Source organism: Triturus cristatus, chromosome 1_1, assembly GCF_964204655.1.
Source record: "Triturus cristatus chromosome 1_1, aTriCri1.1, whole genome shotgun sequence".
Lineage (NCBI taxonomy): Eukaryota > Metazoa > Chordata > Amphibia > Caudata > Salamandridae > Triturus > Triturus cristatus.
The window spans coordinates 104,352,233-104,371,920 of NC_140579.1; positions in this window are offsets into that span (position 1 = coordinate 104,352,233).

Here is a 19,688-nt window from a genome sequence, read left to right on the forward strand (position 1 = left end):
CAAAATCCTGCAGTAATCCTGGCGGAATCTTACTATTTTTGCAGAAGTTGGCATCGGTACCCACCCCCCCCCCCCGTCCTGCCCCGAGGGTCCCTGACTGAGTGCGAGAAGACGGTCTGCAGTTGGGGACTCTATATTAACGGAACGAAGTCACAGCTCTACACGATTGACACGAAGATCGACTGGGGGGGTACCATCAACCAGTGCTGGAACTTCCATGGGCGGAGGACACGATCCGCTACCAGTGATATGGCTCGATAGGTCCGAGGCGGGGTTTTATCAGCGTAATATGGGGAAGATAATCCGTGGGTTGCAGGGTAGGATTACCTTTTGGAATTCTCTTAACTTCTCCCTGATGGGAAAGATTGCACTCATAAAGATGGTAGTCCTGCCCTGATGCCTCTATACCATGCAAGGTTCCTTTTTAGGTCTCGCCTGAGACAGCGCTTTAGCGCTGCTCTGGCGAGACTTATAGTAAGCACTTTTGGAAGTGCAAACGAGTGCTTTCAGGCCGCCAACTACTGTGCATGTGTGCCGGGCGCGCGCACCATTTGGCAGCCTGAAAGCACTCGTCTTTCACTTTCGCCTGTCACACAGCCGATCACTTACATTTCGAGGGCGCTTTGATGTTTTCAGTGAGCCGCGCGGCCACTGAGGACATCAAAGCGCCCGTGAACACCATTTGCCACCCCCACCTCTTCAGCCAACTTACTCGCCATGTCTGCTCTGGATTCTTGTGCCTCTTTTTGTAACTCAGGAGCAGTAACATTGTCGTGGTGTCACTAGGGCTTCAAGTGGATGCTTTTTCAATATTATATACAAGCCACAGTTACTGCTAATTTATCTTATGCAACTAACAACGATTGACAAAGCCAATAGTCCTAACTTGTTGTAGGTATCATGTTACTTGTTGTGTGTAGCTGTAAACACGTAGCTACAGCCGCCCACCTAGTGCTTAATTTGTAACAAATAAGTGCTGGTGTTTTAATGAGGCAGAAGCTTTACACTTTACACTTTTTTTTAATTTTGCGTAACACAGAGGACATCAACTGAAATTTAATAGTGGCTTGGCTACAGCCACTTTCCCAGTGCTTAATTTGTAACAGAAGAGGTGCCGGGGCTCTGATTAGGTGGCAACTTTACACAGCATGTTGTTTTGTTTAGCCTGCCTAACACAGAGCACACAAACCGGAAAAATGGGGAGGGGATGTTCTTTAAAGGCCACTACTGCTAACTTACGAGTTTTGAAACCAGGTTTTAATGTCTGAATATGCTTAATAGCCTGTGATTGTGGACAAATTAGTTGAGATTTCTATAGACACAAACATAAATATGACCTAAAGTGGAGCTACGTTATTATTTTATTTGTGTGTAGCTGCAAACACGTAGCTACAGCCACCCTCCTAGTGCTTAATTTGTAACAAAGGAAGTGCCGGTGTTTTGATGAGGCAGCAGCTTTACACTGTATATATATGTCTTTATTTAGTTTGCGTAACACAGAGCATATAAACTAAAATTCAATAGTGTCTTGGCTACAGCCACTTTCCTAGTGCTTAATTTGTAACCAAAGAGGTGCCGGGGCTTTTATCATGTTGAAGCTTTACAGAGCATGTTTGAATGGTTAGCCTGCCTAACACAGAGCACAGAAACCCTACAAATGGGGAGGACATGTTGTTTAAAGGCCAAAACTGCTACATGCCACACACTGCTGCACGCCACACACTGCTGCACGCCACACACTGTTGCATGCCGCTGCACACCACACACTGCTGCACGCCACACTCTGCTGCACGCCACACTCTGCTGCACGCCACACTGCTGCACGCCACACACTGCTGCACGCCACACACTGCTGCACGCCACACACTGCTGCATGCCGCCACACACTGCTGCATGCCGCCACACACTGCTGCACGCCACACTGCTGCACGCCACACTGCTGCACGCCACACACTGCTGCACGCCACACACTGCTGCACACCGCACACTGCTGCAACCGTGACACTGCTACATGCCACACACTGCTGCACGCCACACACTGCTGCACGCCACACACTGCTGCACGCCACACACTGCTGCACGCCACACACTGCTGCACGCCACACACTGCTGCACGCCGCACACTGCTGCACGCCGCACACTGCTGCACACCGCACACTGCTGCAACCGTGACACTGCTACATGCCACACACTGATGCACGCCACACACTGCTGCACGCCATACTTTTTTTTTATTGTGCGTAACACAGTGGACATAAACTGTAATTTAATAGTGGCTTGGCTACAGCCACTTTCCCAGTGCTTAATTTGTAACAGAGGAGGTGCCGGGGCTCTGATTAGGTGGCAACTTTACACAGCATGTTTTGTTTAGCCTGCCTTACACAGAGCACACAAACCGGAAAAATGGGGAGGGGATGTTCTTTAAAGTCCACTACTGCTAACCTACGAGTTTTGAAACCAGGTTTTAATGTCTGAATATGCTTAATAGCCTGTGATTGTGGACAAATTAGTTGATATTTCTATAGACACAAACATAAATATGACCTAAAGTGGAGCTACGTTATTATTTTTATTTGTGTGTAGCTGCAAACACGTAGCTACAGCCACCCTCCTAGTGCTTAATTTGTAACAAAGGAAGTGCCGGTGTTTTGATGAGGCAGCAGCTTTACACTGTATATGTCTTTATTTAGTTTGCGTAACACAGAGCATATAAACTAAAATTCAATAGTGTCTTGGCTACAGCCACTTTCCTAGTGCTTAATTTGTAACCAAAGAGGTGCCGGGGCTTTTATCATGTTGAAGCTTTACAGAGCAGGTTTGAATGGTTAGCCTGCCTAACACAGAGCACAGAAACCCTACAAATGGGGAGGACATGTTGTTTAAAGGCCAAAACTGCTACATGCCACACACTGATGCACGCCACACACTGCTGCATGCCGCTGCACACCACACACTGCTGCACGCCACACACTGCTGCACGCCACACACTGCTGCACGCCACACACTGCTGCACGCCACACACTGCTGCACGCCACACACTGCTGCACGCCACACACTGCTGCACGCCACACACTGCTGCACGCCACACACTGCTGCACGCCACCACACACTGCTGCACGCCACCACACACTGCTGCACGCCGCCACACACTGCTGCATGCCGCCACACACTGCTGCATGCCGCCACACACTGCTGCATGCCGCCACACACTGCTGCATGCCGCCACACACTGCTGCATGCCGCCACACACTGCTGCATGCCGCCACACACTGCTGCATGCCGCCACACACTGCTGCACGCCGCCACACTGCTGCACGCCACACACTGCTGCATGCCACATACTGCTGCACGCCGCACACTGCTGCAACCGTGATACTGCTACATGCCACACACTGATGCACGCCACACACTGCTGCATGCCACACACTGCTGCACGCCACACACTGCTGCATGCCGCTGCACGCCACACACTGCTGCACGCCACACACTGCTGCACGCCACACACTGCTGCACGCCACACACTGCTGCACGCCACACACTGCTGCACGCCACACACTGCTGCACGCCACACACTTCTGCACGCCACACACTTCTGCACGCCACACACTGCTGCACGCCGCACACTGCTGCACGCCGCACACTGCTGCACGCCGCACACTGCTGCACGCCGCACAATGCTGCACACCGCACACTGCTACACGAAACACTGCTGCAGGCCACACACTGCAGCACGCCACACACTGCTGCATGTCACACACTGCTGCATGCCGCTGCACGCCACACACTGCTGCACGCCGCACACTGCTGCACGCCGCACACTGCTGCACGCCGCACACTGCTGCACGCCGCACACTGCAGCACGCCACACACTGCAGCACGCCACACACTGCTGCAAGCCACACACTGCTGCATGACGCTGCCCGCCACACACTGCTGCCCGCCGCACACTGCTGCCCGCCGCACACTGCTGCCCGCCGCACACTGCTGCACGCCGCACACTGCCCACATCTGCTGCACGCCGCACAATGCTGCACGCCGCACAATGCTGCACGCCCCACACTGCTGCACTCCCCACACTGCTGCACTCCCCACACTGCTTTTATGCGAGTTTATGCTACTGACATTGTAAATGACAATGCCTTTTGTTTGTTTTAAGACCAAAACATAAATAAAAGGAATTGTAATTTTACAATGCCAATAGCACAAACTCTTATAATTGCGAGACCTATTGCATTGCAAATGCTTGTTTGAAATTCCACACCGGGTTTTTCGGGAACTCGATTCACTGCTGGTCCAACTGTTATGGAACAGGAAGCGATGCAGGGTCAGTTTAGAAGTCCTGAAACGTAGTTTGGGTAGAGGGGGTTTGGAGATCCCTGATTTGGAGCTTTACTACTTTGCATCGCAATTGCAACATGCCATAGCCTGGTTGGACGTGGATCCCTCTTGGAAGAGGTCCCTGCTGGCAGGTACGTACGGGGACCGACTGCTCGGGGCATTGTTGTGGCGGGCTGGGAGGCTGGAGGCGCCCGGTCTGCCTCTGGTGCGGCTTGGGGCTGCAATTTGGAATAGAGTGGCTTGCAAAATTATTCAGGACCGACCTTTTCCCCCCGGAGGCCGACCTCTGGCACCTGCCGCCCTTTGCTCAGATTGACCAGGTAATGTCGACAGAGGCATGGAAGTCAGGGGGCTGCCTGTTGTTGGCCGACCTGCACCCGGACACTAAATTTATCACGTATCAGGAGGCAGTGACTGCCTTTGAGTTGGGGGCAGGGCAGTTTCTGCAATATGCAAAAATAGTGGCAACGGCACGACAATTGTGGCCTAAGTTTCCGGAGGCCCCGGGGCACACCCAGACTCTGGTCACTATGATTGCCATGGCGGGAGGGCGAAAATGTGTTACTCACCTCTATAGGGCGTTAAGGGATGATAAAAAGACCGGCCCCCTAAAAATTGAAGAAAAATGGCAGCAGGTGTGTCCACAGGAGCTTACGCCGCGAGACTGGGTAAGGATACACGAGAGTGTGCGGAAGGTGGCAGTGAGCAATCGCTTTAAGCAAATCCAGTACAACATAATACATATGACGTACCTCTCCCGTAGAAGGTTGCACGCCATTGATGGCTCCAGAGACCCCCAATATCCCAGGTGTCGTTATGATCAAGCAGATTTTCTGCATGTGGTTTGGACGTGCCCATCGATCCAGACGTACTGGGGGGCGGTTCTTGGTGAACTGACCCGGATAACCGGATGGACTATTGCATTGGATCCCCGCGTATGTCTACTAGGCTTGATTCCACGGGACCCGAAACGCAAGATAAGCAGGCGGTTTCTGATCCTGGGGCTAGTTATAGCCAAGAGGCGTATATCAATCCACTGGTTAACAGCAAGGACTGCTATTGGCAAAGTGGAGGTCAGATTTATGGGAGTGGGCCCTAGCCGAGGAGGGGCACATACGGAGCACCAGGAGGGATGCCAAACTGCTTGAGGTGCTACTGGCATGGGGAGCAATGATGCAGGAAATAGCGGGACAGGCCTCCCAAGTCACTATATCTTATCTTATTGTTTTGGTGAAGCGCAACAGCTGCCCCGGCAATGAGGCGTCCCGGCGCTGAAACCCAGATCCGATCCTGAGCTAGAGGGTCCGAGGACGGAGGAAAGTTTACGGGCAAGGGAATAGAAGAGTTTTCACTGCCTTCCGGAAAGCAGATAGGTTGTCTATCTCGCGAATATGATGTGGTAGTTCGTTCCACATCTTGGCTCCCAGGAACCTGAAGGAGCGTCCGCCCATGCGGCAGAGTTTTATGCGTGGGACGCAGAGAAGGTTTTGGTTGGAAGATCTCAGGTTCCGTGACGGCGCATAGGGAGTGAGAAGGGGTTGAAGCAGAGGGGGAGTATTAAGTTTGAAAATTTTGAAGGTTGTGATTAGGGTCTTAAACTTGATTCTGGAGTCAACCGGAAGCCAATGCAGTTTCCTGATGGTTGCTCTGGCTGAGCATCTACGGGGAAGGCCGACCAGAGTTCTAGCGGCCGAGTTCTGCACGCGTTGGAGTCGTGCTAACTCACATTTGTTGGCGCCAAGAAGGAGTACATTGGCATAGTCCAGACGCGAGAGAATGGTGGCTTGGATGATGAGTTGGCGGGTCTTTGCGTCAAAGAAATTTAGTATATGGCTAAGGCTTCTCAGTAAGCCAATGCAGGTGCCGGCAACTTTCTTGGTGTGAGCTCGAAAGTTGAGTGAGTCGTCCATCCAGACACCCAAGTTTTTCACTAGGGTTTTGGGAGGAGGGATGGTACCAAGGGAGGATGGCCACCAGTGCTCATTCCAAAGGCTGGTGTTTTTGCCAAGGAGAAGCACCTCTGTTTTTCCGCCGTTGAGTTGTAAACAGTTTGTGGTCATCCATTGGGCGACCGCAGAGAGTCCGTTTTTAAAATTAGAGGAAAGGTTGGAAGGTCCGTCTGAAAGGGCAATGGCCAGTTGTGTATCGTCAGCGTACGATACCAATGTCAAGCCCCATTCTTTGGCTACTGCCGCTAGTGGCTGAACATAAAGATTAAAAAGAGAGGGGCTTAGCGCAGAGCCCTGTGGGACACCCTGTTCAATAGGGTGGGGTTTAGATAGAAAGGGGGGGGCAGAGACTCGGAAGGACCTGTTTTTGAGGAAGGATCTGAACCACTCCAAGGCGTGGCCCGTTACTCCAAAGGTTTCCAGACGTTTAAGAAGGATGACATGGGATACCGTGTCAAAGGCCGCGCTGAGATCCAGGAGGATCAGCGCAGCACCTTGACCGGCATCCAAGATCGTCCGGAGGTGCTCTGTGGTGGCTAAAAGAGCAGACTCAGTACTATGGCCTGGTCTGAACCCATTTTGTGATGGGTCCAGAATGTTGTTATTGACCATATGTTGGGATAGAGCGCTGTTAACATGTGCTTCAGCGAGTTTGGAAAGCCATGGAAGCAGGGAGATTGGGCGAAAGTTCTCCGGTTTAGATGGATCTAGGGTGGGTTTCTTGATGATAGGGGAAACCCACGCTTGCTTCCAGGCAGATGGTACACACGCTGAAGTAAAGGAGAGGTTCAGGATGGCGGTTAGCGCTGGTAGAAAGAAGTTGATAGAGTCAAGGAAATGGGCCGGGCGCATAGGGTCTGCGGGGGAGCCAGACTTGACTTTATTGCAGAGTGTAATAAGAGTGTCTTTGGAGATTTCTGGGATGTAGGTCAGAGTCGAGTGGCTAAGAGAAACGGAGGGGTAGCTAATGGTATTAGGGTCATGCTGGGGGAAGGAAGTGTAAATTTTCTGCACTTTGTCAACGAAGAACTTAGCAAGTTCTTCGCACTGTTGCTCAGAGGAGATCATAGGGGGGGGTGTTTTACTGCTCTGTAGTTCTTGTACGAGTTTGAAAATTTCTTTCGCGGGGGTGGGACTAGTTTCAATTTTGTCGGCGTAGAAGGCGGTCCGTGCAGCACGGATGGCTTTATGATACAGCGCAGCGGAGATGTCCATTGGAGAGGGGGAGCCCCCAGGACAGGGGAGTGAGATAAAAGGTGGCCCCGTATGAGTACTTCGATACATGGACCTTGAGTTACGTTGACCCGGCAGAGGGGGGGGGGTGGGGAGTTGGGTTGGGGGAAGGGCGTGGGAGGGGGGAATTTTCTAAAGTTGGTTTTGATAATGCGAATTAAACGAAACGCCGGGTGATAAACGTTGAAGATAATGGACTCTCCACGGTGTTGAACTCAGACATTGTTGTTCAGGTATCTTTACTGTGCGGTTCCTCGCCTCCGCAGAGGTGGACTAAATGTAGAATTGTTGGTTGGGAGGTGAGAGGCAAGATATTACAGAATTATGGATGCTGCAACAACTCGAACACTTACAGGTTACACGTGCTGGATTCGTCCATTGGTAACTCATAGCTATCTGTCTCACCGCTTTCTATTTTGGAGCTTCTTTGCTGAATCTGTCGGTATTGGTATGTTATGATGTATACTTATAATGGCGGAAGTTGTAATCTTAAGGAAACCAATAAAGTATGTTTAAAAACAAAAAAAAGTAAAACAAAAAAAACTAATTTAAAAACCAAGACACAGTAAATTGCCATTTGCACTTTTCCAACCTCAATTTTCACAATTGAATGTGGGATTGATCTTCCATCCACTTTGTGATGCTTTTTTCTAAATCAAAAATTATCCTCAGCTGCCTTATTGCTAGGTTTCTGCTTTGCAAATAACGCATTCAAACATAAGTGCCATTACTTCTTGCGACTAGTATGATGGTGCTGCATTGATTGGTCACCTACCTGTCTACATAGGTAGCAACTTAGCCATGTTCCTTCAAGGGGTGGCCTTGTTAGCGTTTTTTAGGTGGAACCTGGGCAGCACATGCGTGGTTCTGCAAGGCATGCTGTATTCATTATATGGGCTATCGGGGACTTTGTTGTGCTGCTTTTGGAAATTTCCTTTTCTCAGGTTGGTTAATATTTTGCATCCGTCCCGCCTTTCTTGCTTGGTTCCCTCCCAGCATACATCACCAGTTGAATCTTTTGGTTGGCCTACTCTGGCGATCTCTTGACTCCTTGCTCGCACACCCTCCTGTCACCCACAGATGCAGCGTCTATCCATGTGGTTAACTTGAGGGGGGAACATTTAGGCCCTCTTTTAAAGGCCACTAGCCTGCCGAAGAACGTCGTGGGACCCCGTCAGTAAGATCAGGATTAAACCAGCATTTGCAAAGCAATAGGTTTCGCATTACAGAAAGTTTGGCCTATTGGTGTTGCAAATAATGCAGTTCCAATAGCTCAAACTTTCAATAATGCGAAACCTATTTGTAGGAGAGTAGGATCTGCCTCGTATGGTTACCCCCACTTTTTGCTGGTGTTTTACTGTTTTTCGACTTTAGTCTGGCTGGGGCCCTGCTATTCAGGACCCCAGCCTAGCTGCTTCCTCTCTAAATTGATTGCATGTACTTTAGGTACACTCCAGATTGGATTCTGGGGTACCCTTGTGAGTCCCTAGTATATGGTATACTGTGTACCCCAGAGGCCTAGCAGGGGCTGAAGCATGTATTGTGCCACCCCTGGAAAGCCCTTCAAAATGACATCACAGGTCTGCTACTGCAGCCTGGGTAAGGTGGTGCATGTACCCCTTACTGAGGTATAGGTTCACTATACCTCACCTATCACTGCACATAGTAACCCATCAGTCACCCCTATGGCAGGCTTTATAAATACTGAAGGCAGGGTGCTTGGTTATATGTGAGAGGGTGCCCAAGCATGAGCTGAGCCCCTCTGCAGCCTTCGGGATCTCTTTCCCTGGGGTTGTCAGTGGTGCAGCCTGACCATATACTCTTAAGTGCATTATATCTTAAACGGTTAATGCTAACTTTGGACTGGCTGCACGGAAACATGTCGTGTTTGGTGTCAAACACCTTGGAGTCATACCCCACATCAATTCCTGAAGTGAGGATATGACCCCACCCTTCTAGAGGGAGAGACATGGCAGTACTGGTATACCCGGTAGAAATCTAACAGAGCCCTGGCATCACCAAATGGATGCTGCAGCCACAGACATGTGTCTTGCCTCTTGCTGACAAACTCCGGCAGGGGATGCCTGGACACCACCTCCCAGACAGGATTTAGTGTATTGGGGCTGGGTGGGTGCACTCAGAGTGCTTTGAAGTCCTGCACTGGGGGCACATTTGGTGTCCCAGCTGAAACCGGTTCAGGGGCTTCCAGCCCCTGCTCTGGCGCGTAACTGGACAAATAAAATGGGTGTAGCCACCCCTCTTTCCAAACCCTCCCATAGGTGGGTCCCTAGAGCTAGTCCACCCCCTTCCTTGGGTATAAGTAAGGAACCTCTGTAACCAGAATTTTAGATATCCCTGGACGAAACTCTGAAGCTGAATCCTGGAACTTCGACGCTCTACTAAAGACTAGAGGACTGACAATCTCCCTTGGGGTCAAGGAGTGACTCCCCTGCTGGGCAGGCACCAACGAAGCATTTTGCCGTTCTGCATCTCCGAAGCTCCCGCCGGACTCCGAAGTATTTGCAGCCCAGGAAGAGGATTTCCAGACCTCTCAGGCTAACCAGAGTCCCCAGCAAAGCTTAGACCCGCTGTCCTCGTGAGTAGCGCGGAACCCGAACTCCTGGTCACTGTGCACTTTTGCAAGTGCATTGACTTCTCGACGTCTCTTGAAGTCGTGATTGGGGTTACTTGCAGCCCCCACCTCGAGCAGAGAATCCACTGAAGATTGTCAGCCTAGTCACCCCGAGTGGGCCGCCATTTTGTGTTTCCTCTCGAGGCTCCTTCGCGATCCCTGGTCCATCGACTGGTGGGTCCCTGTGAAGGCAACTTTGATTTTCCTTGGACTTCCATGGTTGCTCCAGACGTGCCCTGACTCCCTACAAAGTGGTGAGTCCCTCAGACCTTGCTGGTCTGCACCAAAGCATTTCTTCTTTCTGCATGGGTTGCTGTTGCCAAGACTTCTTGTGTCCAATCCGGGCACCGACGCTGCAGCACTTGACATCCTTTGTGGGACAGCTCAAATCCAGCTCCTGGTCGTCCTCGATGCCTCCTGGTCCTCGTGGCTGAAGAGTCAAGCTTCACCTGAAATCACCCATCTGTGGGCATCCGCCTATCGTCGTCCTGGTCACTGGCTAGTGACCCAGACTCTATCCCATCTGCTTTCAGGTTCTTCTCGACTTCGATCCAGGCTTGGATCTCTTCGGGCACTTCGCACCTTCCCGGCAGCAGCACTTCTTTGCCAGCTCCCATTGAAATCGACGACGCGACCCGACACTTATGCACCCGGCTTCCCTGAGTGAGGTAACACGAGTACTCTGGTGCTCCCGTGGGTGTTGGCCCTAGAACTTCCTAAGTCCCAAAGGGTTTGGTCCCGACTCCTTTCTAAGTGTCCCTAATCTTTAAAAATCTAACTGACTTTCCCCTTAGAAGCTAACGCTAGCTCGCGGCTGTGTTCTCACACTGCACACGACCCCCGTGGGTCCTCTGTGTCACTACCATGAGTGGTTCCTTGGGGTCCCAGCGATTCTACAGGCTCTAGGCCTTGTGTCTAGTTAAGTCGTGGTTTCTTGTACCACTATTTTAGTATATGGTTTTGCTCACCCCTAGGGCCTGACGTGTATTTGTGCTATTTTACTGTAATGTTTGAAGTGTAACTTGTGTTTTAACCTCTAGCCTCATAAAGAGACTAGGAGGGTGTGTTTAGAAATAAATATATATTATATATATTTATCTGGTGTGGTTGCCTTTCATTTAGCCATTCAGGAGATTATAGACTGATAAAACAAGCTGCTGTACATTCCTTCAATTGCAAAAACAGTTGATGGACAGAATGCAGAACAATGTCATACATTCACCCCAGTACAGAGATCTGGGCCTAAATCCATCGTTTTTTTGCTCACCATGCCGTTCCAGTTTGAACCCAGCCATATGCAAATCAGTCTTGACCCTGTGCCTCATGGGAACAGTCCAGCCCAAACTGCCAAGCCAGGTCCTCCCTGGACTGGAAACAAGCATCCTAGGACCGGTTTCGGGGTTTCACCCCTTTTCAGCTAGGATAGCTTGATTCCAGTGGCATGGAGAGCAAGGGACCCACGTCTGGGCATACCCTTCTCACTCGGGGAGACAAATGCAAAAACAACAATTGATGGACAGAATGCAGAACAATGTCATACATTCACCCAGTACAGAGATCTGGGCCTAAATCCATCGTTTTTTTGCTCACCATGCAGTTCCAGTTTGAACCCAGCCATATGCAAATCAGTCTTGACCCTGTGCCCCATGGGAACAGTCCAGCCCAAACTGCCAAGCCAGTTCACTTGACTGGGGGAGAATGTCTGCATTGTCAGCATTCTGTCCATCATTTGTTTGTTGTAACGCTTTTTGCCCCAAGTGGGATGGGTATGCCCAGACGTGGGTCCCGTGCTCACTACGCCACTGGAGTCAAGCTATCCTGGCTGACAGCTGATAGCCAGAAACCGGTCCTAGGATGCTTGATTCCGGTCCAGGGAAGACATGGCTTGGCAGTTCGGGCTGGACTGTTCCCATGAGGCACAGGGTCAAGATTGATTTGCATATGGCCATGTCTGAACTGGGGTGGCGTAGTGGGCAAAAGAACGATGGATTTAACCCAGATCTCTTGACTGGGGGAGAATGTCTGCATTGTCAGCATTCCGTCCATCATGTTTGTTGTAGTACATTCCTTCAAGACTTAGCCTGAAGGCTGCTCTCCATAGCTACCACTAGGATAGCTTTCAATAAAGGTTGTCTTTAACCTATCATCAATAAGGGGTTGTTTGGACTGGTACAGGGTGCCCATTATAACTAGTGGACAGCATATACCATGCCAACTTCACACTATTGCATTGCAAATGCTTGTTTTTTTAAAAGCACAGCTGCTTGCAGGACTTCTTGTTGCCAGTTATTTAATATGCACATAGGGTAGACTTTGGTTCCTCCTGGAGGAATGTTAGGGTCACAGCATTCTATTGGGTGTCTGATGTATCATTTTACCTCCTGTGGAACTGAGAGTATACATTGCCAAGCATACATGACTACTTCACATCTCAAAAGGACACACACAACACAATAAGTAGTTGTATTTTTCTCACTGCTGTGTGCGTTTTTAAATGTTTTATTCGGTTCAGAAGGTAAGCCAGACCTATTTGTTTTGCCAATGCCTGTCGCTCTGTCCGTGTCATTAACTGGTGGGAAAAGCCTGGCCATATGTTCAGTTTTCTGGCTCTTGCTGCTATACGTTTGATACATAATGTCCTGTGTCAGTCCTCAGTCTTTTTGGCTGGGTAATTGTAGATTAATGTGAAGCTTTTTCTCCGTATCTGGCATATGGGTCGGACTAGGGAACTAGATGGGTACGTTGGCCTTATTCAGGTATGGCTGGACAGTAACTTGTGATGAACATGGCCAGAATGGACTGATAACCTGGTTCTGATCAGGCTTTTGAGTGCATTTCGGAATGTTTGTTTGACACATCTGTCTGCATGGCATCGCAGCACTTTTTGGTAGTTTGATATTCGACTTTCTGAACTGGCAGACTAGACTGCTAATTTGTTCTGTGGAGCTGGTTAAACAAGCATTGGCATAGCCAATAGGTCTCACCTTTGGGATCTTATGAGAGAGCAATCGCTGCCAATGTGGGTGTAGCAAGGATTGACACAAGGACGGCAATCCAAATACAATGACAGCAAAAACGTGTAACTTGGACTCAATTCAGATAAGCTGTATTTGTTTATGCATGTAATAAAACTCTTAAAAAGCCTCTCAAAAGTTTTAATCAACAACCGATCATATAATTAAGCAAATATGTTTAAAGATAAAATACGTTGAGACATTTCCTGAGGTGAAGTTACGTTATTTAGTGAACCTACTGTAGACTATCATCAGTTTATCACACATGGGAAAGAGTGGGCGAACTAAGGGAGAGGATGTAGACTTCGGGCTAGAGCGGTCGCCCTCGAAGCTGGGGAACCGGGTTCGAGTCTCAGCTATGACGCTCAACATCCTGTGATTGTGGGCAAATCACTTCATCTCCCTGTGCCTTCCAAAAATGAATGTCCTTCTGTGACTAAACTGGTGCTCATGATAAGCAGGTGGCGCAGCCCAGATATAGTGTCCCGAATTCACCCACAATAACTGGAATACACTTTGCTTTATTAAATGGGCAATCATTGAACTACAAATACAGGCCCCTATGACGTGGGTGCGCGTTCGTGCAGGGCACAGATGTGCGTTTTTTTTAGGTAAATTTATTGTGACTTTTAAGCTGGGGACCAGGTTGGAGTCTGGCGGGAGGCTCAATCATCCTATGATTCTGGGGTTCTACAAAACATGTGAACAACGCATTTTGAGCATATATGTCCTTACAAGAAGTAGCACATTCATCCCGTTGTCTTCGTGGGATGGCATGTGTTGTCCTTGAGGGTTTATACTGTGTCTGAAGGGAGACAACGGCGACTGGATATAGCAACATTGCAGAGCAGAGTTTATTTCGGATTCCGCTGCTTTGACGGCGTTTCTCATGAAAACTTCGTACTTTGATCAGCAGAGGGTGGAGACAAAATCTTCTTAAAGGCACAGGGTTGCATCTCTTGTTTACTGTGTACTTGGCTGCAGTCCATGCCCTCATCCGGAAGAAGCAATAGGGATAGGAGCATTTTGCACCTTGACCTGTCTAGACGGGAGAGCGTATTTGTAAGGAGGTAAACAGCAAGGGTGAGGGACTAACACACCCCCATCAGCAGAGACCAGCTAGAGGACTCTTAGGCCCAGGGTGTCACAGTAAGAAGTCCAAGGCAATGGTAGGCCTTCAGGATCTCAGCGTGCAGAGTGAGGCCCATCCTGATGCCTAAAGAGTAAAAAAACAATTAAAAAACGAAGACAATAATAAAGTGCACCTGCCCTGTACCAGACCCAATCACACAATGCAAGGACTGTGCGAAGAAAAGAGGACAAAGGGGTGAAATGTACTGATGTATTTATATAGGGGGAGGAAAGCAAAATCTGAACCTACCTGCAGAGCAGCACGCCGCCATCGCCAAGAGTCACGGGGGGATAGCTTGACCCTGAAACCGGCACTTTCCCGCGTCGCCGCCCCGGGACTTCATCTCCCGGCTGCCCCAGCGGCGGCGCGACGTCAGCTAACGCAGCGCCAGGAGGCGCCTTTAAATTGCATTGAGGCCCGCTTCGCGGGACGCGCCGGGCGAAGCCCGGGCAAAGGGCGGGCCGTCTACGGCCGTCCGAGGCCGATAGAGGCTGGGCCACGTCCCTGAGGCCTACATCCCCTTGGTAAGAACTCCTTGACTCTTCTGCTTTTGTACGTAATCATGTCACTAGCTACGGATAACGAGGGGAAACGCTGCCTTACACCGGCCGCAGCAGGTGAAAGACCCACCGGCACTCTTGATGACTTTTTCCTGAGAGCAGCCGATGTTGTGGGTAGGGAGATTGCCCGGACTGAAAAGCGTTTGTCTATGGAACTTTTGAGCGCCAGGCGCTCCTCTCTAGGAGATTTTAGTAATGTGGTGTCACCAGCAAGGGCAGATTCGACTTCTTTATGCCCACGCATTTCAACGTACTCTGACTACCCTTTTGTCGAGGATTCTGTGTCTGAGTAATAACTCCTTTAGCAGTCTTGATTCATCCGAGGGTTTCTATCCGATTGAGCCCAGGAAAAGCTTACAGCCAGAAGATCATGTAGCCCCTGAAGCCAAAATGGTAGCGGCTCCTCCTAGTTTGGATAGGAAAGGGAAAGGGAAAAGGAAAAGGGGCGGGAGCAGTCAAACAGGCAGGAAATCTAAAGTTATAAAGCTGTCTGGTATACATAGTGTAACTTGCCCTAAGAATGCTATTAAAAAACCCAAGAAGAACTCTCAAGTACTGATAGATCCTGTTCAGTTGTCTCCTGCTTTAAATAATAGAGCTATATTTAGCGGTAGGGTCGAGGACACAGTAGTATCACTTTCAAACATAACCCATCTTTTGCGTTCCTTTACCCTTCCAATAATTGAGAGATTGAAAAACATTAATGGTAAGTTAGACGCCTTGGGTGAGCTTGTCAATATCAATACGCGTAGGCTCGAAAACATAACATCGCCCAAGTCGATCACTTGTACTGAAATAACATCTAGCAATAACTCAGCCCCTCAAGGTCTAAATACCCAGGTAGCTATAACCCTTTCTGGCGATAACTGTACCACTACTGTACCTTTGATGCCCCCTCTAACTAAAAGTGTTAATACTGCCGAATCCACCTCACTTACTACTACATCCTTACAAATTAGTGATAAATGTTTGAGGGAGAAAGAGCGGGCTGATCAGGCTGAACGGGTTCCTTTACCAGTTATTAACCTTCCACCAGTGTGCTCACCTTTAGTAGTAGTGCTCGCAAATGTCCCTGCATTGAATAAGGGCGTAAGTGAGGACTTTGGTCAATTAAAAAATAAGGTGCTCCACTGGTTTACAAAGAACACCATGGCGGGTAACAACATTTGGAATGATTTAATAATGGTACGTAGAGTGGCCTGGATTGGTAGATCCAAAAAGACCAAAGCTGGAGACTGCATTATTCTCAATTTTAATAATTCTTTTTTGGTTAGACGAATTATTGACGAATCGTCATTTAATGCAAAGCCACAATCGAAGGGTATCCAGATCCTCTCACTTGATTAATTTTACAGGGAGCTGAACAGACCAAACACCAGTATGATCTCTGAGCCTGGGGGTAGGAAGTGCTACCGCACCCCACTTAATTTAGGTTGGGAATACCCCAGGAAAACGTTTCCTAATCAGATGTGGAGTGGGAACGACAGTCCCCACCGTAGTTTTGCAGGGGTCAATCGCTTCTCAGTTTTGAGCGGACTTGAAGGAGTGGACTGATGCCCAACTACGGAGGTTGTTGTTACTTCTGCCACGACTGATCTGTGTGTACCAACTGCGATACCCTGTGTAAGCGACGTGCGGAAGGTAACCCTACCATCGGACCAACTAGAGGCAGTTAAAAATAAAGGAACCAGGATTGCCTTCTGGAATGTAGCCGGTCTCCGTTCCAAGATAGATAATCCTATATGGATTGATTATATTAAGGACATAGACATTTTATGTCTGCAAGAGACCTGGTCCCTGGAAGCCATCCATATTACCGGCCACAGAACCTTTCATCAACCTGCTAGTCCCTCTACTTCAGGGAGAAATAAAGGGGGCCTGATTATCTATTTATCTAACCTGATGGAGACCTTGTCAGTAAAAATGGTGGGCCAATGTAATCACTATCAGATTATTCTAATCCGGGTGACTCCCAAGGTGGAGATGCTCATCGTTAACTTGTATAATAGTATTGAGAAAGGTCTAGTTAATGGTATGATAAATACTCTTATTAAGGATTTAGGAGCCTTGTTAGTTTCATCCCCACGGGATTCCATTATTATTTGGGGAGGTGATTTTAACCACCACCTCTGTAAACACTTTATGAGTGGCTGCAGTGATCAGGAAAAATATAAATCTGAATATCAACCACATTTCGAACATAATAGCGGGGGCGATTCATTTAATGAAATGATGGCATCATTTGATCTTGGTTTTGTCAACCTGCTCTGTAGACCTCCGGTGGAGTTCAGCTCGACATATGTGGGGAGAGGGTTTAGTACGTTGATTGACTTCGTTACCATTACCAACTCCCACTCCAGCTGGTTAACCGATTTTGCCACACATACTCTCGGGGTGAGTGACCATCTCCCACTAAGTTTTAGCATACAGCTCCCCTGTAAATCAGTCCGTTCTCCGGTGGAGAAACTGGCCTGGACTACTGACTGCACTCTAAATAGAACGAATGGGTTTGCCCTCAGATGGTCAAAGTGTAATCAAGAGGTGATGAACAGGAACATTATTAAACAAGCATTAACTTCCATTAATGTGTGCCTTCAGGACGAAGTATCTCACTCAGATATTCTGGAATCTTTCGCTACAATTACAAAGATTATCAAAGAGGACCTACACCGTCCCCTTAAAGAGGGGAAAGTAGCTAGAAAAGGGTGGTTTGATTCAGCGTGCACTAAGGCCCATACTGCTTTAAAGATAGCCTTAGGGAAAACTCCGAGGAATCAAACTTAAATTATTCACCTTAGACGTGTGTACAACCAGGCCCGTAAGGCTCGGAAATGCGCGATTAAGAACGATGCGTGGGAGTGTTTATATAACGCGTCCTTGGAAAAGGATTGCTCTGCCTTATGGCTGGCGGTCAGGGCTCCTTTCCTTACTACAGGGGAAACCGATAGAATGGATGTGGCCATCACTGAAGATTCGTGGGTTGACTTTTTTGCTGAGGTTTATAATCCGGGAGGGAAAGACAAATTGGTAGTTAAGAAGCTTATTACCCAGGGTCAAATGGCGGACGATTTTGTTCCGATTAACTTAGACGCTACCGTTGATGAAATCTCTGTCGCAATCACCCAGAGCAAAGGCAATAAAGCGCCAGGCGCAGATGGCATCCCAATTGATCTATTCAAAATTCAGCCGGGGCTCTGGTCGCCTCTACTTATGCGTGTTCTAGAGGCTAGCTGTGCGCGGGGCTTTATTGATACCTGGGCAGACTCTATAATTATACCAATATTTAAAAAAGGGGACCGGGATAAACCCTCTTGTTATCGTCCCATATCCCTTCTGGATTCTTTTTTGAAAGTCACCGGGCGAGTTATCCTGAATCGTTTACAAATATGGGCCACTGAGTCCAACATCTTATCGCCGGTTCAATACGGCTTTCGCAAGGGCTGCGGCACTGTTGAACAGGTTCTTAACTTTACGTCATTAGTTGGCAAATATACCCAGGCCAAAGAGGGTAAACTCTTTGTCGTGTTCGTTGACCTAAGTGCGGCCTTAGATTGTGTCATTCATAACCGATTGTGGCAGATCTTGAGCGACATGAAGGTCGACGAAGTACTTATTTCCTTTCTAAGACAGTTGTACGCCGGCGCTAGGGCGAAGGTTAGATATGGTCTAAATGGTGAATGCACTAAGCCTTTTTATGTAAAAAGGGGCGTGAGACATGGGTGCGTACTCGCCCCATTGCTGTTTAACCTGTATACTTAACGACCTAGAAAATGTTTTAGTTGCTGCAGTACGCGATTCCCCTCAGGCCAACCAGCACCAAATCGCGTCCCTCCTATACGCTGATGATGCAGTGATTATGTCCCGGACGCAAAGAGGTCTCCAAACTGCCCTGGACACTTACATAAATTTTATGGATAACAGGGGGTTAAAACTCAATGTTTCCAAATCATTTGTAATGTCCTGTGGTAGTAGTAAGAAAAGAGTGTGTCGCTTGTTTGCGGGGAAGGAGGAACTTGCCCCATCTAAAATATTTTCGTACCTGGGCATAGTCCTCGAGGAAAAGGGGTCCTGGGGGCCAGCCATCAGAAATAGGACATTGTCTTTCAAGAAAGCCACCGCTGCACTTATGGCTTTCTCGAAAAAGTTGGGGAAGAGACCGCCTGCAATACTGTTAAAAATCTATCAAGCCAAGTGTATCAGTGTAGCCATATATGGGGCAGGTATTTGGGGGATCAATAACAATTTTTCCTCAATACAAAGGGTAGAGAATGCATTCCTAAGATTCATCCTGGCAACCCCTGCTAGCTCCCCTGTTTTTAATTGCCATGCAGAGTTAGGTATGCGTTATGTGAGTGATCTGATTAGCATACAACCAGTCCTGCTTTGGTATAGGGTATGGACTTCCCCAGTCCTAACGTTAAATAGAGATATCCTCAAGGATTGCATGGGATTGGATAGGGCACTTAGGATACCCTGGTTGAAGTATATTTGCCAATTCACAAGGGATCTTGGTAGACCCGAGTTTTACTTTCAACCAGAGTCCATGTGCGGCTTAACAAGGAAGGATTTGAAGGAGCTATGTTGGTCTCATGTTGAATCACTCAGACTAGGTGTTGAATTTAATAAGAACCACGTATTGCAACATCAACGTATACTGGTTTCTTATAACATTCAGCCCTATTTAACATGGTGTCAGGTGGGCTTTGACCGTTTTTTGCTAACTAGGCTAAGGTTCGACGTCTTCTTCCGTCTAGTATCCTTCCCCGCAGTTAATGATTGGGCAAGAAAACTATGTAATTGCCCGTGTGACAATCTGTCTACCCAATCAAC